General features: G+C 34.8%; 2 protein-coding genes across 2 annotated transcripts in view; one reads left to right on the top strand and one right to left on the bottom strand.

Moving 5' to 3' along the window:
* LOC145936213 (uncharacterized) overlaps window positions 1-10,993 on the bottom strand; it is a 35,896-nt gene extending 24,903 nt beyond the window's left edge. Inside the window, exon 1 of the mRNA XM_083038169.1 lies at window positions 10,948-10,993. The gene's annotated coding sequence lies outside the window, so the exon portion shown is untranslated. The remainder of the gene's footprint in view (window positions 1-10,947) is intronic.
* The window catches only part of Mesr6 (misexpression suppressor of ras 6), a 660,805-nt gene that overhangs the window by 26,893 nt on the left and 606,299 nt on the right, over window positions 1-27,613 (top strand). The window lies entirely within an intron of this gene.

Raw genomic sequence — 27,613 nt, 5'->3', positions numbered from 1 at the left:
AAGAATATTTTTCAGCGATATGCTTGATAATTATTTTTAGTACTTAGATACTTAATAGAGAGCTAAAATAGTTCTCGATTTAATAAATTACAACATTAACATTATCATGTAGAAGTAAAGTTTATCCAAAGAAACTCATAAATTTAACTTCGTAGAATCTTAATTTTTCTTTAATTTAATGTCGATTATTTTCTCTTATACATATATTTGATTTTCTTTTCTATGAATCTTCGGTCGGCATCAGACTCGGAATAGACCATCTGATACATACATACCTATAGATAAATTATTTAACTCATTCATCGGGATTAATATGCGAACGCGCTAACAAATTAATTTTATTGATCCATTCGATCTTGTTGCGCGGATATTGAGAAGCTGCGATGAAGCAAACGCGATATACATATATAAGGTGGATTCTCGACGCAAGAGTCGTCGTCGACCTTCGGTTGCTTCTTCCGTTGATCGCATTTGTGATAGAAACACCGTTGAAATGAATGTTAACAACGACACCCGAAAGTCCCCTTTCAAAGCGAATCGCACGAGCGCAAGAGAAAGATACGAATTTCTACGATGTCGAAATACACCTCGCCGACGAGTTCGACTTGTGTGGCGAGAGGAGTTCTCGCAGAGTACGAATTAACTATTTGCTACGGTACCGCGTTCCTTTGGCACTTTAACCTTCTTATTCTTTTAGCTGGGAGGCATCTACCGGCTCCCGCATCCAGAAATCACGGTACTTCGGCTTCGCCGCTGGCCTCGTATTATCGAAATTGCCTAGCGTGAACGTTACTCCCTACCATGTAATTCTAACAATTTCCAGCCTCAAACGATCTTTATAACTTCAATTCGCTATCAGCTTCGTATTTCGTTACAAACGAGATATGTGGAGGTAGGAAATACGTTTCGATGAATCCTTTCTACGTTTCTAATGCAATATTTTCAACAGTCGCCATCGATATCGCGAAGTCGCAGATCCAAAATGAATAAAATTACATATATCTAAAAACCGCGTGTGGTTTCGCGTGTAATTAAATTTATTAATGTCTCGACGACAACAATGATCTTAAATTTTCATTCGTATCTTTCTCGGGCGGTTCAGGCATGTCCTTACAGCGCGCAATAATTATTCGTCTCTTTTCTTCGCGACTATGATGAAGAATGGATAGCGCAGAGAATGAAGGGTGGATGTCTATCCGAGTGTAGGAATAAAAGGAGAAGGCGCGGTAGAGGTGGAGACGACCAAAAAGGAAGTGCCAGGAAACAAAAAACAAAAGTGGGCGAATTCCCGCTCGGTCGAGATAAAGAGGTGATGAGGAGACGGAAGGGGGCGAGATTGAAAGGAGAAGAAGGAATCGCGCGGGAGAGAAGTAGAGAAAGATGATCGCGGCTGCCCGGTTGCGGTGTGTTCTCCTCAAGATATTCGCGGACTAATTGAATTTACGAGCTCGGCTCGTCGGACCGGCCGACGTAGGTCGTGTCGGTCGGTCTTTGGGCCAGATTCAGCGTTCGTTGCCATTAACGTGCGGTCGTTCCCTCCACGGTTGTTCCGGTATATGTATTTTACGGTGGCGATAATCGTAAGTTTCACGATTATACGACAAACAGCCGAAAACTTCGTTGCCGCATACGTGACCGCGATATTTGATACGATACCAGGTGTTCGCTTTTGCTAGACTCCTTCGTACTCTCCCGTTGATGAACTCTCTCGAGCGGCTGAGCGTTCTCATGCAAGAAAACACGTTCATTCGCGCCGAGGCAGCGTTTTTTGTTTTCATTTGACACGCCACGATAATTTTGTGGCAAGAAAAATATAATATTGGCTTACAAATCAGCCGTGATTGTTTAGAGAACGACTTTTTTTATTGAGAAATAGTCTCTGCTATAATTAAGGCTTGCTAGCTTTATTCTTTTCGTATATTTGAATATTAGACATCTTATTGAACACATTTTTTTTATTTTATATTTTATATGGTTAGATGGTCTTAGAATGCCAAGAAGTTTCACTTATTTAAGTAGGTAAAGAGCAAATTTGGATATTATCTTACTGTGATGAATTTTTACCAAAGCCTGTACTCTCTTTCGCGATACGTAACTTGGTCCCCAGACATGCTGGAGATTGGTTCAATGGGACGAAACCGGTCTTCATTTATTCGTGAACTCACAACCGGTATAACTAACCTCTCTTAACGATTAAAGTGTGAGTGCGCAAAGTCAAAGAAAACGTTGCTATGAGTCATCTTCCTTACTTTTATCATCTATCATCTATTTCGATATATAAATAAGTATTTTAGGGCATGATGCTATTTATGTTTTAATCGCATCGATAGTTGTCAAACAAATAATAATGCTGTACTAAATTTATTATAAATTTAAATATAAAAAATAAAATAGAAATATTTTTTATTTTCTTTCTTTTTTTTTTATAAATGATTTTTTTGACATGATGACTTATTGAGTATTTATTTCGGCAAAACAATATAATAGTTTATAAATCAATGTGTCTTAAAGAAAGATTTTTAATATCTATTTAGATATTTTATCGTCTTTGTTTAATATATTTATATAAATTTCTTAGTAGACATAAAAAATTAGGCGGATATAGATGATTATTCGCAATTTTAATACAGTCTTTCAATAGCGATATGTATGTAAAAGACGAGCTGCATTAAGCTGAAAGAAACGTGCTAATGGAAAGCGCGCTTGTGTCATCATGAAGGCGTTCGGCGAAAAAATGCCGACACTTTTTAACGTTTCTCTTCCGGCAGTTCAAAACTGGCGAACTTTTTTTTCTATGTCTCTTATACGTTTCCTTTTTTTCCTTCACTTGCACGCTTTCAGAGGCGCAATTCGCGATGAGCGTACATTTTTCTCTTCGTTCCTGCTCGCTACCTCTTTCTTTCCCTTCTTTTCTTCCACGAGAGCTTTCCTGATATTAAAGCTACTACGGTGTCCTCACAAAAGCGACAAACGGAAAGCGACGCGGTTGTTAAACGCTCGCGTTAATGTTAATAACGATAATGGATCCGTGACAAGAGAGTGAGAGACGGAAAGCAAATGAGGGGTTAGTCAGGAGTTAGGGAGAGAGATATGCGGAAGGATTGAAAAGAAGGTTGAGCCGTCTCTCTCTCGTGCGTCTTCGGTGCAGCTTAATTACGAAAGACGTCATTACGTCATCAATTAACAGAGCTTTTGACTTACCGCGAAAATTAATTTCGCGCGCAATAAATGCCGGTGACGTGCAGAAAATGTCGCGACTTCGCTGAATTCCCACATGTAGAATGTGTAAAATGCCGAGACGCGACAGTTTTTATGCACTATGACTTTCATCTGCGAACTATTCTAATTCTTGATGACATTTTCTGTCACGTTTATGCGAGAACGTACAAATAATGACGCGTGGCATATACATGACGTATATATTATCTCTCGTTGTAGCAATTCACTTATTACTGATTTATTTCGAACACCACTACAATCAATTGCACGGTATGTCTTCAATTATGATACTTTTATTTAATTACAGATTTTGCGTGGTTAATCTTTTTTTAACAAAAATTTTTTGAAATTATTGTTATGACAGTCGTGCTGATAAAGCTAAATGCATATCGAAAATTGCTAGCGAATAATGATTGGAAATTAATGCGATGAACGATAGTTCAGTGACGTATTTACATATTTATGATAAAAGACAATAATCCTTCTTTAATTTTTAAATAGCATTTTACATGGTTTATATTGATATGTTATTGTGTATGGCGTTTTTATACGCCGTTACAATTTTGCAGTTATAATATGCAATATATATATATGAGAAGTTTTTTTTTATTTAAAACTTAGATGTAAAATATCCTTTGAGAAGATTTTGTGGATTATATTCTCTTAAATTTTATAGAGATTTTATATTCTTTTAGAAAACATTTTTTAACTTTTTAGAAATATTTCTTTATGTATTTATGATTTTATATTATTTCTAGGTTTAAGAGCGATTTATCTAATTTTTATTTGCACAAGAGATGTAAAGAGACAATTATACTTTCGTTCATCGCATATGTCCTCTATCTTTTGCATATTTATTTTTATCTTGAAAAATAACAGCTGGCAGCCGCTGTTTTACGTTTTAATTTATGCATCCATTTTTGGACGTTGATAAATTCGGATATCTTATTCGCGAAAACAGCATGCAAGTACTAACGCGCGTCAGTACGATGCAAGAAGCAAACGTGAAGTTTTAGACGCGAGAGTCGAGATGATATCTACGTCAAGTCGGCGCCAACCTTCGGTCTGCGACACATTGCTTCCTGTTTGTTTCGCGGTACGTGAATCATACGGGACAGGTCGACATATCGGACGATCATCAGACCCCGTGTAATAAAGGATGAAGCCTCCTAATTGCGGTTTAATGGCCTCATCATCCGGTCCATTCGACGAACACGCTGTTTCGCATACTCGTTTCATACATTTTTTCTTAAGATCAAATTTACGAATTCAAGCAAAACTCCGCAGAGTGGAACCGTAAATCATTGCCACTACAATCTGCAGTTTCCAATATGAATATTCAAAGCAGCATTATTCTTCTCGCATCTTACATGGTTGGCCTCTTTTTCCGGGAATAAAATAGTATTTAATAATCAAGTATATTGCACAGAAATATAACATTTTTCACTTTGGTTAAATAAACGAGAAATTATTCATTCATGCAATCATTTATATCATTATTATTTAATTCTGCTTTAATTTTTGAAAAGCTAATTGTTTATAGTAATATTGCATGTATATTTTATATATACATTTGTTCATACACACATTACGAAAAAAAGTTACAAACGTATTGCTATAATTGCAAAAAAATTACCGTATTTTAAAAATATAAATTCTATAAAATACAATAATTTAACATTATTTTATTGTCTAATGTTTCTTTTTGAAATAATTTATAGTAAAAAAACATATTTGTATTATATATTAAAAACATCTTACATATTACAAGATAATGCGTGAAAATTTTCCATGCTCATTTTTAATATAAGTACGTATTGCACTTATTATTTTTTTTTTCCTCTACATCTCAATTATTTTGCGTTCTTTTACGCAATTTCGTTGGTATACAGAGTAATTAATGATTATGATAATTAATTTTCATGTCGCAGTCAGATAAAGTTGTAAAAATATCTTTTTTTTCCCTTTTTCTAAAAATAGTTTTATTTTCATTACTTCAATTGTTTTCACGCAATCAAAGTACATTTCCAATTATAAATATAGTGAATTTACGTGCAAAAACTACTTGTAACCAATTAAAAATGAATTTGTTTGCGGGTAACAAAATTTATTGCTATAGATTTATGTAATATATGATAACGAGGAATCAGTATTTTCTCGAGTGTGTCACCAATTACCAAATACATCCTATATTTTCGAGAACATTCGATTAAAGCTTGAAAATAATTGGATCGGTACAAGTAGGGAGTGCATCCATTCCTGAATCTCTTTCTACGCTTTTTCTGGCCGCGGTAACTTTTTCGTCCTCTTCCTCCGATAAGGAAAGGAGTACTCTTGTCTCTCTAATGGAATTGGACACTTCTTATTCCAAATATACTGGCTCAGTAACGCCAATAAAATTTAACAAGGTTCGCATTTACCATTTGTAAAAACTTCGCTGTTCTCTCCTTCGTTTACCTTTTACATAACACTTTTTATTCGAGAGTATAATATAACTTTTATTGCACATATTTTTTTTTCACATGATTATTCTATTGTTTCGTTTTGTAATGACTCCCCTATTGTAGCTCATATCGGAAGAGAATGTAATTCTTCTTTAGCATCACAAAGCTGTAGCGGTTACAGCTTGGTATTAATAAAATGTTATTACCTCGCGAAGAGAAAATTTATACCGTCGACCCATATTATGGTGAAGTTTATGATTGTACATAACTCAATTGAGTGTAATCGAGAATGCTATACCATAAGCTAAGAATTTATTTAATTTAAGAATTATAATCAATTATTACTTACAAGTGAATGTGCATTACGAAAAAAACTATATGCCCTAATGATAATGATAAAAAAATGTATAATGTGCATTTATAGATTCTTCTAAAAATTTCAATAGGCTAATTTTTTTTTTACATTTTTTACATGAGAATTTATCGCATATTGATATTTTTTGACACGACTGTACAGACTTCACTTTCAAAGATTCTATCCTACGTTTTCGGAATTGTTATAATTCATATGCAAACACATTGGTCGGATTACTTTTTCTCCCTTCTCGTTTTTGTTTCCAACAACGCCCGCGCGTCACGAAATCGCCATCATACTTTAAATGGGCCGAGCATTATGTTCGAACAAATTACAATGCACGTGTCGTGTCGTGTTCGATTCTATACGTGTACCGAAGTCGGCGTTCGACTTCGCTCCTTGTTTCGCGAAAGAAACCAAGAAGTTGTACTTGCGTTCGTTGATACGCGGATTGCGGATTGCAATCCCGTCTGGGAACCAGTTTCCTCGGATACGCGACGGACATCTTTTTATATCGTAGATGCTCGGAAACTATCAAACGCGGCGCTATCATCTTCGCCTAATTATTGATTCATCGAAGGCATGCGAAAGTCGCACGACGACCTGCAGTGATTTATTTTTATCGCGTTATCGACGTACTCGGGCGTTTCAATTATTCCGTTTCTCTGCAGGATACGATTGGATTACGCGAGTTTTTCTTTGCTCAGTCGTGTTAGATGTAACAAGCCGCTTTAAAATATGAAAGTCACGTATCGTCGAACGGACAGACTTGACTTGTGTGACAGTAGGATTCAATTTTCCGTATTACATGTACTTCGAAATATATGATTTTATTAATTGTAGGTTTCAGTGACAGATGACGATACAAGTGGCTAGGAAAAAAGAAACTGTACTTGAAAAAATATCGATAATTCTATAGCAGGTGATTAATTACACAGCGAAGTTAATTAAAATTAAATATTACTCGCACGTACTTTCTAGGTATCAATTTAAAACACAGATATAGGAAATAACATTTAAGCATGTCAAGAAGATGAATAGTCAATTTTAATATAAGTTGGGCTCACTTATATTTAAGTCTGTGGAATTTAATGACAAGGATATAACTATACTTTCACGCCACCATTATAAAATCTGTGATAACGTATGATCACAATCAGGGAAGGTAGTTTAAAGATACATTTGAATGCTCTAGCCTATATAACTCTAGCCCTTGCAGTTCGACTCGGTATGGTTGGATCGATCAGAATCCTCGCATTAATCATTCGACTAAGAAAGTAATCAGTGCTGCTTGTTGAGCGTGTTTTCAATTAAACATGGTAAATTGCGGCTCGCTTCATTTACAATTAACGGCGCTTCTTAGCGATCCGGAGGCGGCGACTGAGTTACACATTCGCAATCAATGTCGATAATAACGCGGCGCGATCTTAATGAGCTTTATGCACTGTTGTTGCTTCATCAACCTTCCACTGTAATTGTAGATGAATCCCTAATTCATTCGAATCGTTCTCTCGTCCCGCGCGCGCTTCTGTGTGATGCGCGTGTTTTTCTTGTACGCTCTCTAACAAGAATCTCTAATAGAAATGAATATTCTGAGAAACTGCCGAGTGTGCCTTACCCGCAACGCGGTTCATGATCAATATGAAAACTAGCGATGCTCCTATGCGCTCGTTACTCATTCTATGTTGATAGATTCAAATACGCAGAAAGACGGGGAGTAATTTTTCATTATTTATACTTTATATCACTCGGTATATTAAGTATGCTGCATAGGAATAGTATCAAAAATGTACTTTGAAAAATTATTTTACATTTAATCTAATATTGTTGATAGAAAATTTTAATCTTAATTAATTTTTACGCCATCTTTGGCGTTGAAGCTTATAACTTATAATTTCGAAATATTTTTTATTTTTTCTCATATCATTGTTTCTGCTTGTGTACTTTTACTCTCAGAGAGACTTTTTCTTAAGATTATGTCGTTTAATCTTTGAAATTAAAAAATTCAATAATATTTATTATTGAATAGCATTGAGTAGCAAGAAATATATAAAAATATGGTACGTCTGAGAAATATTGAAAAGCACACAAGTGAAAATTATAATACAACAACAAATACTCTAATAATAAGAGGAAATAGTCTAACAATAAGAAGAAATATAATCGCAATTTTACTTTGATTAATAACTTGATTTAATAAAATTTATTGAGATGTCAAAATACGGAATACTCTATGAAATTTGAATCGAGAGTGCTGGATGTATTCGAGTCGGATATCGCACACGTACTCTGACATATCCAGCAGCACAGGGCACAGACCATACGTGAGTGTATGTCGACACGTACGTGCCGTTAAGAAACTTCCTTATTCGGATCGCTAAGCTGCTGTCACGTGCAAACCATCCGGTCGACATTGTTGCATTCTTTAACCGAGTCCTTCGTCGAGTATTTAGTCGAAGACTCGGCTCTCTTAGAACTTCTAGTCGAAGAATATTTCCAGTTGAGAGAAATCGCTACGTGCTCGTGATTTTATCCGCTTAATGTAACATAAAGTAGAACACGAGTTTTTCTCCATACGAGGGCATATCGCGTTTATATGATTGCAAAACACAATGCGACTCATAATTCTGACGGACTGTTATTTATTATTATTTTAATGAGAGATTTCCATTTCAATTATTTTACGCAATTATAAGTTGTCGTAGAATTAAACATAAATAAAATTGAACATAAAAGAAAATAGAATAATTCAGAAAAACTAAAACATAGATTTTCCATATTATTAAAAATCAACTCGAATTATACGCAAATTTGTCTTACTGAAAGATACATAAGATATATGTGTTAATGGAATGGATATAATCGTAAATCGATAATCTCAAAAGAGAGATTGAACAACAGCGATTATTTATTAATCTACGTCGTAAATTAAGCATATATCGGCGCGAAAACTGTTGACGAACACTTTCTCGAGTCGCAAGGTGCACTCTAATTCCCGAACGTTCGGTTAGTATCTGATTAAAAAAAAAGAATCCTGTAATCGAGATAAGTAGGGCTACTTTATAATGAGAGAACATGATTTTGACTTCGGTGGCCATAGATGTTGGTATCTGCTGTTGTCTGTCGTGAAATATAGAGGTACATTGGTATCGACAACGTGGCAACATGCAATTTAATGATATATCTTGGCTTACTAATTAATTTAATTCTGCTCCTAAGCTATCTCTCTCAATGTGTAACTTCTCGCGTAACAGATGCGATAATTAACTTTGCAGGACAGAGCGTGACTGTCAACGCGACGAAAATCATTTTTATTTTTACGAAATATCAAATATCAGTTATTTACAGCTTGAAAGGTTACTTGTTTTTGGATTCTTGTATTTTTTGAAAACCCTTTCAACATTCTCCTGATAAAATTGCTCTCGCGTAAGATCACATAATGGTCATGATAATTCTTATATTAGATAATGGCCCGATTTAGTAAAGAACTTACCGGCTAGCTCCCATTGCTCACAACATAATGTAATAGATAATAGCGGTATAGAATGATAACATTAGACACCGTCGCAATTTAGCTTTAGTAGCATAAATTATAGCAGCTATTGTGTATCATTTATTATCATCGACTTGTTTATCTCATGAGTGAAATGCGACTTGAAATTTATTGAAACGAAATTACACATAAGCAAAACATCACATATCTATTTCCGACGGCAATCTGTTTTCCCTTCTTTAAAAAAAAAACACGTAATTCGCAATTTATTAAATATTTGATGCAAAGTTACGTGTATGCGGCAATTTATATTTACGTCAATGCAATACGTGTAATTGAAAATCGATAACGCGTTTAACATTTCGTATGTATTGAATAATTTAGATGCTTATTAATATGTATATACTGTTATCATGAATATATATATATTTCACTATTATATATAGCGAATGCGATTAACTAAAGACATGTAATTATTATTTTTTGTGATAAAATATCGATTAACTTTTTCTATTGACACTTTTGATATAAGTTTCGCGATATTCTTTTTGTATTTGAATTTTATTTGATGCAATTAATATTAATATATATTTACTGTTTATCAGTAAAATTATATAATCTACAGGAAAAGAGAAAGAGAATTATTTTATAATTAGTTACATATAAAAAAATTGTCACTTTAATATAAAACTATATTCTTAATTTAAATATTAAACGTTAAATCAGTAAATATAAAATGAAATTATTTAGATAAATCATATTTTGATTAGCAATATTTCTGAATAAAAATTATTAAATATGTTATAGGCCTAAAACATATAAGTCCGTCGGTCTTTAGTTACATCATTGGATGTAAAGCATACGATTTTTATTTTTAAATCCCGAAGAGTTCTCGGTTTTTTTTTGTTTTATTTTTTATATAGAGCTATAACATATGCTTGTGTTAAATATATTTAAAAAATTAGATATTTTTGTGTGAAGCTATTTTTTTAACAAGATTAATTTCTTTGAATGCTTGCATTTTGATACGATTTCTCAATACTTTTTTAACCTGATCATGTAATATACCTAATGAAGAATTCATAAAATACTTAAAAAAGAATTAAATATTGTTTATATATTATTATACTATAACGTTTATCAAATATATGTATAGGAAATATTCATTATGCACTAAAATATTTTTTTCCGATATTTAGAAATAATTTATTTAAAATAACAGAATTAGTTAAATAATAAGAAATCAAAGTTTATAAGAGTGATGTCCACTGACGTTGTTCCGTTAAATTCAATGTGACTAACATTTCTCGATCAAGATCAAATCGGCTACGCCGCTGATGGTCACCATTAGTTTGAATAACAGACTTTTTGCTACGATTCTAGTTTTCACAGTCCTTTAGATACCTGGCAAGCGTAGTTTATGTTTGCTTACTTACGCTGCTGCCGATCGCTGTCGATATTATTACGTCGAGCGGTAGGTGGTGGCCCTTGAGAGCTCTCCGTGCCGTAGCCACTTTCATTTGCCATACAACTTCCCGAGAGAACCGATCCATCGTCCGATGAGTGTAATCACCAGCTGGCCTACGCCCTGCTTACAGTGGACGTGTTCTCCATGCTAGCTGGCGCGCTTTTTAGACGCATACCCGACGTCGTTATCGATATCATTACGAGAACCGTAGGTGTGCAGTGCAAATCGGTAGTCTAGATCCCGGAAACCGAATGACAGAGAGAGAATTTTCCTCGCCCTCTTTTGCATGTAATCGCCGACGGAGTTACGCGCGATCCATCATCGGACATACGCAATCATCGGCCTCCTCCTTCTCGTTAGACATATTCCGCGGCAATGTTGGTCTGGACGATTCTCGAATCGTTGCTCATTTCCGTTCGGTAACGACATCGGCCGCACGGCTACGCACTTCTCTTTTTTCCTTTCCGGGTTCGAGTGGCACGACAGGTTTTTCCACTTTTTCTTTTCTTTTTTTTTGAAGCAGCGCAAAACATCCGCCGATCGAAGTAAATAGTGTATCATCTTTTTCGACCGTGTCTTTTTCGAGCGTAATAAGCAAATTCAATCTCTTGATCATTTCGTACATATTAACGAGACTGGCTTTTTCTGTTTTTTTTTGTTGCTGGTTTAATAAATCTCAAATTGACATGTAGATATTAACTCTTTGATATTCGGATACTCTTAATTAAAACTGCAGATTCTTTTTTTTTTTGTCATTTTAAAATATACACGTTTTCGAATGCTCGTCGATTTTGAAAAAACTTTAGTCTTTATTGGGAATTCCGTCTTTCTGTGTGTGGAATTGCGGTGGATTGACCGGAGCCGTATACCGCTTCGGATTGGAAGAGGATTGCCTTGAAAGCTTTGCACGGAGGGCGCGCGATAGGAACCGGAAACCAGGAACCAGGAACCGAGCGGCAGACCGGCTTGACTGGTCCAGAACCTGCTCATATGTAGGTGTACGTACAGGTACACGTAATATATCAGCGGATTTTCGAGATGCATGCGGCTGTCTCGCTCACGTAATCCGCTGGGAGTGGCGCGATATTGCTCGATTCGATTACAGCCGGCTAGCTCGTGCGATTCGGAATAGCGGATTCAAGGGCGAAATTTAACGTTCGCGGAAATTAAATGAAAATTTCAAATCCACCCTAAAGCTGGTAGGATCTACAGAGTAGCTTGGGCGAAAACACCCCTTTCTCTTTCCTCCCAGAGAGAAATATCAATTTAAAAATTGCTCGAAACTGCTATCAATTTCTATCAAAAAGTCATCTACTCTGTTCTGTTTTTTTTTTAATATATCATATTTGAATCTTGACATTATAAATATTTCAGGAAAATTACAAACAATTTAAAAAATTTATATTTTGCATATACACACACGTGTTAACACAAAATGCTGTTATGCATGTTGTTATTTAGTTATATCTCAAAATCAAATATCTGCTTTTGAGAAAACAAGATTTATTATATGTGCTCTATTTTTATTTTTAAAATAAATTTAACTTTTTGAAATGTATATGTAATGTTTTATCTATTCTTTGCATTGATTGAAAGTGATATTTTGTGTTTCGATATGACGCTCACCCTTTGTATAGAACTCTATCTCTATCATCTCCATGTCTGCATGGCATGTAGTTGGAAATGGCGGAAATGTCAGAGTAGCACTGATACAACTTACCTTTTTTCTTCATGAAAAGAATCTTGATCGAGGAATGTCAGACGCATTAAATGGTTAAATGAGAACATTAAGTGGAAATTATTGAATTTCTACTTTGTAAGACTTGTCAGACACGTAGCATGGCGGTAAAAATTAATGATATTACAGTGTAGGAACGGAAAATAATAATAATAAAGCGGCGCAATTTTTATTATGCGATTCGTTAATGCTACAAGATCGCTATCGGATCGTGACTTCTCATTATGCGAGTCATGAAATTATCGGGCATCATGGAGGCCGCATACACACTTTAATATATTGCATCATTTTCGCGTGTCAGTTTTCCATCCTATAATATACACAATCTCTTGTGGTTGGACTTTTAATTTGTATATATTTGAAGATGAAAGAATTAATAATTTTTTTTTATTAATTGCAATGCTAATGAATGCATTTTATCGACGAATACATTCTTGTTATAATATACAAATTAGAAAAGAGAACAGTTTGCACAATTTTGATAGTTTCTTTTGAGTCAGATTTAGATAAAGAACCATTTTTCAAATAAACCTATACAAAGTACAAAATATTTAAGTTTCTCAATCATAGTATAATTATTATCTGAAAATTATCTATTCTATAGCTTTAAATGCATTCTGTTTGCGTTTACAATAATATATACTCGAATAAAAATACATAATCAATGAAAATATTTGTACATTTTTATTGATTACAGTTCTATTATATTATTATTATTAATACATCAGTAACAATACAGTTTGAGAGATGAGGAAGAGAGAATGACAATATTTCCGATTTATAGTACCTATTGTGCACATAAAATAAATTCTGTTCCGTTATAAAAATTAAATCTAGCGAACATAAATCAAACACGCCGGCCATGCTAATAGCGACCGCCCGATTAAGGATTTCCTTATTACCGTTTTATATTTAATTAATTTAAGTAACATCGTTTCCCCAGTTTTATGATCCGCGCTAAATCATGGAAGCGTATTTCAAAAACTTTCAATTATCTTATAAATTTGCAATTATTTTATTAAACATAATTAATGCGATATTAAATCGATGTAAAGCATCGACTTTCCAATAGGAACCTATAACCCATAAATATCAAAGAATAAAGTCGGTTGATTATCGTTTAGTTGTTTAGTTATCATTGCATTCATGAGCTTCATTTTTTTCGAATGTTATTATGTCGTAATTAATTATTATCTCGGCGGGCAAGCAAATTCATGTGACTTATACCGAAAGGCAAAAACACATCCACAGGCCATCGGTTAATTAACATGTCTAGACTTATAAGGTCGATAAGTCAGGATAACAGAGTTCTATTCCATAAATATATCCAATAACTTCGGGATTTGCACACTGCACGCGGTAGTAAAGATATGTAACCTACTTTATAACACTTATGTCGACGTTGGGGCAACGATAACTCGACCTCGAAGTTGCTTTTTGACATGCTAGCATGTTTTTTTGCTCGAATATAAATTCATCGATCAGAATTATGAGATTCTATGCGTATAGATTTATAAAAAAAATAATTAATAATATCTAATTAATATCTAAATTAATAAAATCTTATTTTTGATCCAATTTTTGTTAAACAGATGTATGTTAACAAATTTAATAACCTCAATTGTCAATCATGTCTTTACAATTATCACAAGCATGTCGTTGTATGTCAACTAGGATGTTCGCACAACTCGTCATATTTCTGGTCGAAATTAATCACATTAATTGCGAAGAGATGTCCTGATTGCATATTGCTGACGTCTTAATTGAGCTATCTATCAATTAATCCGTGAAGGACATACTTTTTTTCATTTTTTCCTAATGATATACACATATTTTTCCTTTTCTACTTATATATTTTATATTTCTATATTATTTATTTGCCTCTTTATAAAAAATAAATATGTATATAATTAATAAAATACAAAAAAATTCTTTTCATTAATTTTTATAACAAAATAAAAATATTTGTATTATTTATATTTTACGTATACATATATAAAATAAATATATAATATATAAAACATTTTTTTAGTATATTAAAAAATTACTAGTTTTGTCAGAAGCATCAGCAATATGCAAATTTCTCGAAGCGCTAATAGAAATATAAAATGTAATTATATCATAATACTCAGAAAACATATTCATGTTGCTTGAAAAAAAATGAACATTCGCCAGTAACATTCAATTTACGCAAACTCTAAGTTTGGCGAGAAATGTCATAGTTGTCAAGAACGATAAGTATATTCGTATTCCGTATGTTAAGTAGCGATTTATATAAGATACAGACGGACTGAAGACATGTCCGCCATTCAGAAGAAAATTAGATATAATCGCATGAAATTATCGATGCTAGGAACAGAGAAGATACACGCTTTTAATTAAAAATAATTATGTCTGCACGCGCGTATACATACACACATATATATGTATATGTCGTGCGTGCAAGCTGCATTTACCTGTCACCGCGTAAGAGACGGCAGCAGGCAGCGAAACTTGAATATTAATCGAGATCCGGTGATCGCGACAAATTAGCTATCAAAGTCGTCAGTCTCGTGATCATCTACATCGTTCATAAGCCAGGTTATTAGTATTATGAGGATTTTGATGAGAATGATCGTTCGTCTGGAAGATGTCTTCCCCTTTATCACCTTTTTTTTTTTACTTATATGCAGTCGATCGCATTTATTCACTCATCTTTTTTTTCTTCATATGCATAGGTCGCGAGTAACGTGCAGAAGCGTATCTTCTTCTTTTTTTGATCGTATTTAATCTAGCAGTGAAGATTTTTTTTCTTTACGCATGTTTTCATTATTTAAGAAAATTTAAATTTGATATTTTTTGTTGTACGATTTTTCTCCATCAATTTACTGCAGTGATTATTTATTTTAATTATGATCTTTCTTTCCGACCTGTATAATTAATCATTCTTTTTTTCTTTTTAATTAGGAAAGGCGATATCTCTTATTCGCTGGTTTTATTTGCATATGTCAATTATACTCGCAGTTTTTTCGTAAATTTACGAATTATTAGGAGAATTTTTTTATGTATAATTTTTTCTGTCTTTTTTTATTTAGAGAAGATGATATTCGCTCTTTAAGTTTATTTGCTTCGGTCAAAAGTAGTTTTTTTAAAGTAATTAAAATACAAATATGATCTTTTTAATGAACTATAACCTTATCGAAGATTTATTAAAAAAAAAGAAAAATCTTTTTTGCGACAAAACGTAAACATTATTAATTTTTTTGCATGTTTTTAACGAAAACATTTAACAATCGTCCTCATTAACAAGTTTCCAAGTGCATTCATAAGTCGATTGCGTCCTCCACACCGTACCATTTTCCTTCATATCTTTATCGTTTCGCAAGCGAAGCTATTCGGATAGCTTTCGGAAGGCAGGCATATTTCAAGGTTATCCGACTGCCTCTGCTTGTCACCGAGGGTAGGATCGACCCGGTCCTCCTCACCGAGCCTCCGACTGTTACCGTAGCAACAGACCAAGCCAAGCTTTCCTAATGCGTTTTCATTCTACCGCCACCTAACTACCCTCGTGTTGCCGGGTTTTTCCTGTCAGCGTCAAGGGCGGCAAGTGCACCCCGGCCGGAGATCTTCAAAAGGAAAAAGACACGGTTTCATGAGCGCCATTCGTTCGGCTGGGGAGAGAGAAAGGAGAGAAAGAAACAGAGAGCGGCGGGGTCCGATGAGAGTCGTTCGTTTGAAAGGGGTTTAGTGAGGAACGGGAGGAGGGTCGGCAGAGAGGGTGAGAGAGAAAGGAACGAGAATATCCACAGAGCATCGAGACGGGTGATAGGACGGGCGTTGCCATGCCGACGAATTATCATTTGCGCCCTCGTGCGTCGCTTTAAAAGGGAGCCCGTCGGCACCCTCCACACAGCCTCGCACCTGGCCCCGCCCCTGGGCGCCGGCAGCGTCGATATGGATTTTTTTTCTCTGGTTGCCCGGCGTCTGCTCCACTTGAGAGCGGCGCGACGCCCGAATTTCGCTCAGCCCCACCATTCCTCTTTCGTCACCACCCTTTTTCTTCGCCGCCACTCTTCGTTTCCTTCTTCTTTATTTTTCTTCGCCGCCACCCTTCGTTTTCTTCTTCTTCTTCTTTTTCTTCGTCGTCGCGGCTCGAGATATATCGGAGATCTCTCGAGCATACCTTGGGTCCCGACGACCTTTTGTCGCCTTCCTCGCGCGTTGTGCGACACGGCTAGCCGGCTCGATGCGGGCGACGAGACGCCGGCTGACGGCTACGGCGACGACGATACCAGCACTCGAGACCTTCGAGGGCGTATGACGGGCTACGAGGGCGCGCCGCGCTATGATGAGTTTGAAGGGTGCCGCGACTCGGAATTGCGACTGGGGGATTTTGGGGTTGAAGATGCCGACTCTCTCTTCCTCTCGCCCCGACTGCTTGTAATTTTGACGTCGCCATTTTCCCCGTGCGCGAATACAGTCAAATAAGCCTTTTTTAAAAATATTATGAAGTTTTCTTACAAGAATGGAATGTTCATACATAGAATTTTTTGAGAGGATGCAACTCTTTTCTATTATTCCTCCAGATATATGTATATATCTTGAACGTTTATATAAAAGAATTTCAAATAAAAATGTCTTGTACATATAATGCATACAGACATATTAGAATTGTTGAAAAATTATAATTTTTTAAAAATTATTTTTTTATAATGTTTAATAATTAATTTTTCTATTTTTAATAATGTAGAATTTTTATTATATTCAAACGTTTTTTTTTTTTTTAAGAAAGCAAATATATTTTATTTTTACTTAATTATTCAGTAACACTTTTAGTTATAATCTTGTTCTGTATCATTAAAAAAATGAATTTAATATTATTTTTTATTATATACACAAATATATTTTCTATGATAAATTAAAATTTAAAAAGAATTGTTGAAAAACGGAAATAATCTTAAAAGTTTATAGAAATTGTACTTGGAAATTAAATTACAAAACATGTATGTAATAATTTAATTAAATGTAGGTAAATAATTAAACATATAAGTTTATGATGAATGTATGTAATTAATGTATATGATAATTTAATAGCTGAAATATGCGTTATATTTTTTTTTTAATTCAAGCGACACGCTATAATGCTGTGTAATTTAATAAGTAAATTAAATATAAAATTAAATATTAAATTGCTTAATGAAAACTTAAATATTCAATTATGCGGATGAATGCAATTAAAATTGTGCAGATCACGAATGTTTCGTGAATGCAATTGCATACATTCACGAATGTGAATTTACTATACAATTGATATATCGTTGCGTGACCGTAACGAATAATTGCTACGTGCTGTAACAATATTTGTATCATTCTAGCATTCTCTTCACATGATAACTACAATTAAGCAAGTTCTACGGTGTGAAATTAAATCTTGCGAGACATTCGCTAATTCGAAAATTGCATTTTCAGAATTAGCAGGAATGATTGACAGTATATTGAACATATTCTATATAATTTTATTTTATACATACTCTTTTACTCCTTATGTATCTATGAAAAGTTGGAAATTTATTTTTGATAGATATTTTCACATGTGTGTGCGAACGTTTGCTTTTGCACCAAATAAAATTAAAATCGATATAATATATAGCAAAACAAGTTTCAATATATCTGAAGAAAGGAAAAGAGAGAATAAAGAGACGAATTGAATTAAAATAAATATTATAGTGTTTAAAAAAATCAGAAAAGAAGAAACATATATTACTGTTTTAAATAACATAACTTGAAGTATTTAATTATTAACAATATCGGATTTCTAGAGATACTTAAAATCGTTAATTCTCTCTTATTTGAACGAATTCCTTGACAATCAAACTACACACATCACATTTCTCACTTTTAAAATTATGTCGAGAGTCCCGAGATACATTCATTAGCGCGGGTGAAAGTAAGCAGAGGCGATGATAAAATTTTCAGTCGAATCTACAAAGATAATTAAGTGTGCATTATTCTTTGTTCATGCGACTCGGAAGAATGGTTTCGTTGACAGAATGACTGACAATGAGTAGTTCTTGGCGTTTGTTTTTCCGCCGTTTTCTTTCTCTCTCCCTAAAAAAAAAATTTTATATTCTCGTGCAATTTTCACCGGGTGAATTTTTGCGTTTTGCATCAGTAGAATCTTCGATTATGGCTAATTAATACTCTAATAAGTACTCTAACGAGTACTTGTGTCTGAAACGGTTGGCTCGGCGAAAGGGAATAGCCGAGTGTTCTCGAGTTAATTTCTATGGGGATTTGAACAGATCGATGCGGGTTTCTGTGTCTCTTTCTTTCTTTTTCTCTATGTATGGATTGAGTGAACCAAGGGGCCCGTATGAATTTCTTATAACCATTGCAAGCTGATTGCAACACAGGATATGCAAAACACGCGTCAATATATTTTAAAAATATATTTGAACTAAACGAAATAAAACAGATTTTTTTTTCAAAATATTTAGCTTGCATACATAATAAAGTTTGACTATTAATATATAAATAAAATAGAGCCAGTTTCACATGGATATTTTTATTTTTCTATTATTTTATTCTTCAAGTATAAAAACAAAAATAAAATCTGAGAGATCACTAAAACCTAAAATTACTATAAAAAAATGACAAAGCCAAACTGATAAAATAATTACATTGTTATTAAATTAATACGCTGTTACTAGCGTATATCAATGAAAACTTTTATTTCTTTCATTTGATAGCAATAAAAATTAAACAAAGACGATATTTTTCGTAAACGCAACAATAATAAATGAGGTGAATGATAGATAAGATTAATAATTAATTATTCGGCGGGGAATTCAATTAGCGAGAATTTTCGATGTATCGCTTGTGCTCAAAGGAGAAGCGGCAGAAACGAACAATGGTAGAATTCATCACGATGATTAACGGAATTTCAGTCGCGTTGAAAGTCACGCGTTTCGAGATTACGTTCGCCTCGCGTATTATTCGTCCTCGAATGTATATCACCGAGTTTAATCCAATATCCTGTGCGCACACCGCACGTGCAATCCGCGTAGATCACAAAGAGAATCGCACGTATCGGGAGTATATAGCGGCGCGTCTGTGCGCGCATGTCGCACACCGACACGCATCACGAGTACCACACACATTTCGCATTGTGGTAGAGGATGAGTGGCACTCGGAGGGTCGAGTGGATCCTTTCACAATGTACAGCCCAGAGGCCCATGGGGTTTCCCTCCCGTGTCGCGGGCTCTTTCCCACTCGCCCATACCTCGAGTAATAGTCTTTGCGAAATCCTCGAGCGAGATGGTCGACGCCCTTGTCGGAGGCAAGACAGAAGGAGAGGAGGGTAAGATCGGCCATGTTGCCGAGGGTGTGTCCGAGGGTGTAGCCCGGACCATGGGTCTCCATGACAACCTCGTTCTGTCCCGACCAGCCGGAAGTGAGGGCCGCTAGCGTGATGCGCTCAACCCTCCAACCGGAAGCCGCCGCAACCGGAAATTGGGTTGCGGGGGCAGCGAGTGGGAGCTGAACGAGGGAGGAACGAACAAGGATTCGGGGGGGAAGTTACGGGAGGTGGGGAGAGTACAGTTAGCTCTCTGGCAAAAAATATGAAAGAACCATGCGATCCCCCGTTGATATAGCTACGGTGAAACGCACCCTACCGTGACGTTGGATGATCGATGACGATGTCGGGACGTGCGAATACGTGTGCGGCATCTACCATGTACCGGTGTGTCCTTTGTTTCTCCTGCGCTGCATTGATATTCCGATTCCCGACTTAATGATAGGTTTCACGTAAGTGCATTAGGATGTATCAAATTGATACGAGCGCGCCTCGTTTGGCACATCGTGGCGCATAATGAGACGACGCGCGGTCGTGACGCACCGTCGTACCGGGAGGAAGCGACGCGTGTATTAATTTATCTGATTAAAGTTGCGACGGGATTTATATAAGCGAGCTTTTCCGGTTCACCGTCTGGACGTACGATTTTAGCGGTCGAAAAAAATATGCGCGCTAATTACAAGATATACATTTTTAATAAGCAATAGATGTTTTTCCGTAAGAAATGACAATTTTTTAAAATTATTACACAATTATAAATTTTGAAATTTTATATACGTGACTCTCTGTAAATGAAATAAATGTGAATTCTGAAAGAGAGATTTTTTTTATCTTATAAATTAATCTTATTATAATAGAATATTTAGTATAAACTATAAGATAAGGAAGATATATAATTAGGCTCTTAATTATATACTGAAAGAGTCCATTATAGATGAAAGTAGTGGCGAAAAAAAAGGAATTACCGGACCATTATCTTCCCCTTGCGAGGAAAAGACTCGCAGTTTCCCATCGCGCGGAACAATCGCTTACTTACAATTAGTTACAACGATAGCAGCTAGTCGCGGGAAAAAAAAGGGAAAACCGTAACGAGACCAATGTAGACTAATCTTTTCCGATGGCTGCGCCTGCCTTCTTGGTGCTCTCTTATTACCAGGTCGCGGAGTTACGCCGCGCCTTCATGCGCTCAAGGAGTGCATTACAATCTCGACGGAGATCGTAATCCTTATTATCTTGATAGACGCGGCCCTCTCGTTAGCGCCAATGTATTCTTTGCTCTGAGCTTTACGAGCTGTAAAATAATTTAGCCGCGTAGATGCGAGTTCTGCGCGGTATGTACCTACGTCCCGTTATAGGCACAGATGCTTCGAGAGAGATAGACGCACCTTTGGAGTATAAATATATTTACGCGTGTGCCGCATGCGGAACCTCCGCGAAATCGCGCATCCGCGTGAGGAGAGACGGCGAGAATGCAGCCCGCGCGAGAGGGAGAGATTTTTTTCTCCGAGATGTGTGCGCGACAGCCTTATGCAGGTCGGCATTGCGGAAATAGCTGTTTTTGCCGAGACACACCATTGGCATTGATACTTAAGCCGGCTGTAAATCATCGTTAGACTCTCGTGTTCTCTGATATAGCAATGCGGCACTGCGATCCCAGTAATCCGCGATTTCATGGCGTGCCTCTTTCCTCGTAGGCGATACCATAAGTACTGTCTATACGCGAGGATTCTTCGGACGTGATCAGATCGGCGAAATTGTGCGATAGTCCGCGAGCGAGAATACTGATGAATTTTTTCATAACACAGATTTCGTGCTGTTAGAAAATTTGCAGTTTATGTCCAGATCGTTTTTTATTATTTTAAGCCTTAGCTTTGCGATATTTAATAATTTTTATTAAATATGCTATATTTAATAATTTTTTTAAGCATATTTTACATACATATATCTTGTATTTTTTATATTTATATTTAAAATGACATGTTTTAATTTTGACAACTTTTGATTGGAATAATTAAAAGTATAAAAATGTATACATAGATAAAAGTAAAATAAAGATTAGAAAGCAAAATTATTTTATCTACAATTTGTCATCAATTAGAAATGCTTGATTTTGGCAAATTTAAAGAACAATTTTAAAGGCTTTTAATATATGAACAATTATCGAGGAAAATTGTCATCTAAGAGTTAATAAATAAGCCAGTTAATAATGTCCGTAATTGATCTTTTATCTAGGATTTTAACAAATGAACGAGATAATTGCAAGCTAAATATTATGTAGTTGTAATATTCACGTTTGGCGAGAGAGAAATTATTGGCTATTCTTGTGCGCTTAAAATGGTGTGTTAAAGTTTATAAAAATATTATCATATTAGCATTCCAATTAAATCAGCTGTTTTATGTACTGAAAGATATCAGCTAATGGAGCTCGATATCTTGCAAATATAAAGTGGTGATTTTCCATATACAGTCAAACTTATCTTCTGTAATATTGTGCTTAGCAACTCTCATTCGTCGCGTATTGCGCATGAAACAAAATTAAGATTTTAATATGAATATCGTCAGGAGTATTTTACATGGCTAATCATATGCATTTACGTCAATTGATACATTTAAATACACTTACACAAAGCTTATAACTTTATGTCGAGTATGCGCAGACCAAATAAAGCGATATTGCATATCGATTATTATCGCGGATATTTATAGTGTCAATAAATATATGAAAATAATTTTTTTTAAGATTATTGAGCGATTTTTTTTATATTATCTTTAAAAAAAGGTAGAAAGTCTAACAAAAGTTAAATCACGATTAACATTAATTGAAGTGTTCATAGAAATGGACCATATAGCATTTCCTCATTAATGATAAATAATTTTATGACGTTTAAAAGTCTGTATTTATAATGTTATTATTTCAAGTAATATATTCTTACAACTTCCTCTCTCTCTCTCTCTCTCTCTCTCTCTCTCTCTCTCTCTCTCTCTCTCTCTCTCTCTCTCTCTCTCTCTCTCTCTCTCTCTCTCTCTCTCTCTCTGAGCATATGTATATGCACTTTTTTGTACGCATGTTTCGCAACGCAGGAAATTCTCGTCGCGTCGCGTGAATCGGAGCGTGGGGTGTCGGGGAAATGTATGGGGATGGATTTTTTTCGAGGCGATGCCTCATCGATTGATGCCACGCCCAGTCGGCCATTTTTGCTGCAATTACCGAATTTGTAATTAATAAATGCCGCACTTCTCTCGATTGCCTCGATTGTCGGAGGAAGCTTTTTATAAATTTATCCTGTGCATCGTCGCGTTTGCGTGATTTTTCTTTTTTATTTTTTATGGCCCACACCTGCAACAGCTGAAATCTCGAAACGATCTGCGTGAATTAAATTTTAATTAAGTGCAAGAGAGTAACCGGGCCGAGAAGATCGGAACGACATTTGTTACATTGTTTCGTGATCGTAAATGTGTATAAATGTGTTGTAGTATTTTTACGCTATGTTATGTTTCCTGTCTGATCAAAACAGAATATCCTGTTATTGTTGCAGTCTTTGTGTGTGTAGGAAATATTTGGATACATTATATATTTGCAAATGATATGATATTACAAAGTACTATTTTTTATTTATTTAGTTTTTTGCTGATTTTATTGTATAATTATGTGATGTTAGGCAAAATATTTTATCCATGTTCACAGTGCATATGCAACTCTTGATAAAGTTTACAGACATCAAACTATCTCTACCTTTTTGCAACTTTATCGTATTCATCAGCGCACAATAACTGCATAGAAATAACTTCTCATGAAAATTATGCAATATACGCAATGTAGTAATTTGTAGTAAATGAATCGATATATGTAACGCCTTAAAATGAATTGATTAATTGAGAATCTTATTGAATCCAATTATTCGATATAAAAAGATACCATTTTGAGATCACACATGCAGAGTAAATAATCATAATTTGTTTTTCTGTTACAGGTAAGTTAAATCTATCGTTTGTACATCGCATGATACGACCGGAGATCAGAAAGCGAGATTCAAAACTCGCATACTGCGGATTCGCTTGTTATCAACGGACTGAAAAATTAATTATTGGTATGTTTTTCATTTAAAATTCTTTCTGCGCATTTTATTCCATTTTTGAATCAATAATAAAATAAGATAAAAACGCTAGGAGAACGCGGTAACATTAGGTGAGATTATTTTTCAAATAAAAAACAGAAAATGAAAAGAACATAATTAGTCATTATTAATTATTGTTCATCGTCAATTCTGTTTCAAAAATAGTTTTTCATATTTTTTATCTGGATATATAATATGCTGCAAATGCACGGAATAACTAATATGTCATACAAAATTTACGACCTTATAAATTAATTTACAAGTGTTAATTTCTAAACCATTTCCTCTATTGCAAAGCATTAGTCATGTGTTTTTAGATATAATTATCGCGATATCCATTTAATCCCGTACGATTTATGCGAGAGAGAAAGAGTGTCTCACAAAAAGGATAAAATGAAATTATATTTATAACAATACAGGCTATATGAATGTGCGCAACATTCGCAATTAGCATTTTCCCAATTAATGAAGCAATTAGGAGCTATTGGCGCGTCTATTTTTGTTGGCGACTGCGATTGGCCGGGGCAAACTCGCTCTCTAGTCCACTTTGTATATCATTTTATCGGCGTATCTAAATACGATTCTTCGAAAGCGATCAGGTTAAAGACGCGTATGAATCACTTGGCTCGGTTTTTGCAATCAAAATGTAAATCGACCGCTTCTTCTTTCCTGGATATCATCGCCCATGTTACGGACACATGTCGGTGTGATAAATGATGTTACCCGTGCCGGAAGGAATGTTTCACTACAAGCAAATCGATTTTCCATCGCTCAGTTTTGTTTCGCGATTTGTGCGCTTTACACAGGATTCTGTCAGGCGATAAATATGTATACACGCTACCATTGAGCCATATATTAATATATTTCATCAAAATCAAGAATTATTTTCCCACATAACAATTATATGAAATTATCTGTTCTAATGTTTAATGTTTGTTAAAATATTTAAGATATTTATGTTTTTTCCATTACGTTTAATCTACAAATTCTTTAAACCATGCGATGATTTTTATTTTATTTTATTTTATATATATGTTGCCATTAACGTACTTGATAGTAAACTTGGTAGTATACATTAAATAAAATTTTAACTTATTAAATATGATTCAAATTTGAATGTAAAGATAAAAAAAGTCGTTATATTTTTTGTATTATATTTGATGAAAAATGATCGAATCTTTGTCGATTAAAAATGATTAAAAAAATGTACATACATGGTGAATCTGAAATATTCGTACGTGTTATTATCGTATATTATAACAAGAAAATATCAATATAACACTTTTTAACAGACAGATAACCAGTCAAATGACGAAGCAGATTTTTAGGCTGGTAAAATATTTTATTTAAAGAAAAATAATTTTTCTTAGCGTGTGAAAGAACGGAATATCATTGTCAACTCCTTGATATACCGTAACATCGCCTATCAGAATCCGAGCTTAATGCATCGACCGATGAATTTATGTCGGCGCGTTTGTCTCGTACATCATATACATGACGTTTGTAATACTTTATGCGAACCTTTCAATCTGACACAATCTCGACCAGACTGTAGCACGGAGACATTCAGTATCCGGTCTAAATATTTAGCACCGTCGATATGCGCGCTCCACCGATCGCTATCCGTGGAATTCGTCGACCTTGAGGAATTCTCTCACTATGGTTATCTTGTTATCCGGCGGCGAACCGAACGCGCTGGGAGAGACTTTTCCTCATTCGCCATTCGCAACGCGTCACCTTCTCGATACGTCCGCAGATAAGAATGAAACGTCGGGCTTAGGAGAATGTTTACGATTCCTCGCGGTGCGGTGTACGTACGCGCGGAATTTTATGCAATCGCACCTTGTCACGCCATGTAAATGTCTGTGTAAATTATTTTATAGCGAGTAATACCTAAGCCGAGACGGAGAATATTTAATAATAAATGTTATTGTGTGTGTGTTTAACGGGTTTCAACATTTTTATAAATGTAAATTTTTCGTCTATCTTCTTATTCAAATGGTATAAAATTATTAAATTACGATAATGAAACACGAGACACACTCTATACTCTATAGGACTATAAGATTTTTTTTGGATAGAATATAATAATTTATATCTAATTTCTTTTCGGTGCTTGATACGCTCATTATTTCTGCACGTATTATATCGATAATTATGTTTCAAAGCTTAGACATGAGGGAAGTAATTATTTTTTTTATGATAGATACTCGAAGAATGTGGATCATCATAGCAGTATAAATTAACAGTAGTAAATTGGGTAAATAAGAGCGAAATTCTTCGCGGATCGGCCAATCGCGTCTTGACAATTTATCATTTTCTGAAGTGACCAATCTCTCGGAAGATCGTCTAGAGATGCCTTTAGTTTCGCCCCAATGATTATAACTCTCGTCTATTCGCGAATCTTTTGCGCTCTTCTCACTTATCCATCTTCCCTTTTTTTCTTTTTTTTTTTGGCATATTTTCACTTTATATTGTGCGATGGTCTACGTGATGAAATACTTGACTATATACGTCAGTATGAAATATGTACTTCAACGATGAATCATAGTAAGTCACGAAGTTTCGTTTGACACGTAAATTGAATTTCGAAATCTCTTGAAAACGTATATCCTTTGCTTGTCAGACATTCGAGTTAGCCACAATAAACAAAAGATGATCTTTTCTAACGATATCTAAAGATATATAAAAATATATGAAACGCACGTCCTGAATAAGTTCGAATTTATTAAAACTCGTATTTTTAATTTTGACGGATTCTGGAGTTTAATTTCTATATTTGTCAAATAAGATGTATAAAAAACGAACACACACGGATTCGGTTAAGATGTTTTGCATTTCACTCAAAGAGAAAAGCCAATATATTTGTTAACGTAATGGGAGAAAATCTCTCGACGCTTTGCACAATAATTTTGCTTCAAGCAGAAAGAATAGTTTCATTTCCGAATAAGCGAAATGGAGCGTAAACATCTTTCCATTCATTTGTTTGTCAAGCTTAAAGTTTATTATATACGGAAACGCCGTCCGCATTCTTTCCGCTCGTTCCACTTTTTCTATCCGCTTCGTTCAATGTAATAAACGATCTGGTTGTAGGAAGGGAAACGCCAACTACGTGGTGATATATGACGCGAGATTAATGCCGTTTCGTTTATGCGTCTGGGAGAATTTCTCATGTTACAAGAAAAATTTGAAAACATATTATTATCCGTACAGAACTGAATCAATGTGAGAAAAAGCAATCAAGATGTGACTGATACGATTCAATTTTTGCCTTTTTCAATGTGTGTGAAAAAAAAAAAAAACAAAGGCTAGAAAAAATTAAATACGTGCCAATTACAATTACATATATTCATCACAATGATTATAATTTTGTTATCGAAATAAAACAAAAAATTGTTAAATTATATGTAATATACAACATTTAGAAATCAGATTATCTTCATGT

Source organism: Prenolepis imparis, unplaced genomic scaffold (assembly GCF_030444845.1).
Source record: "Prenolepis imparis isolate NDT839.2.m4 unplaced genomic scaffold, iyPreImpa1.0 SCAF_5, whole genome shotgun sequence".
NCBI lineage: Eukaryota > Metazoa > Arthropoda > Insecta > Hymenoptera > Formicidae > Prenolepis > Prenolepis imparis.
The sequence above is the reverse complement of the archived record's forward strand: the minus strand, read 5'-3'. Positions and strand labels throughout refer to the sequence as shown.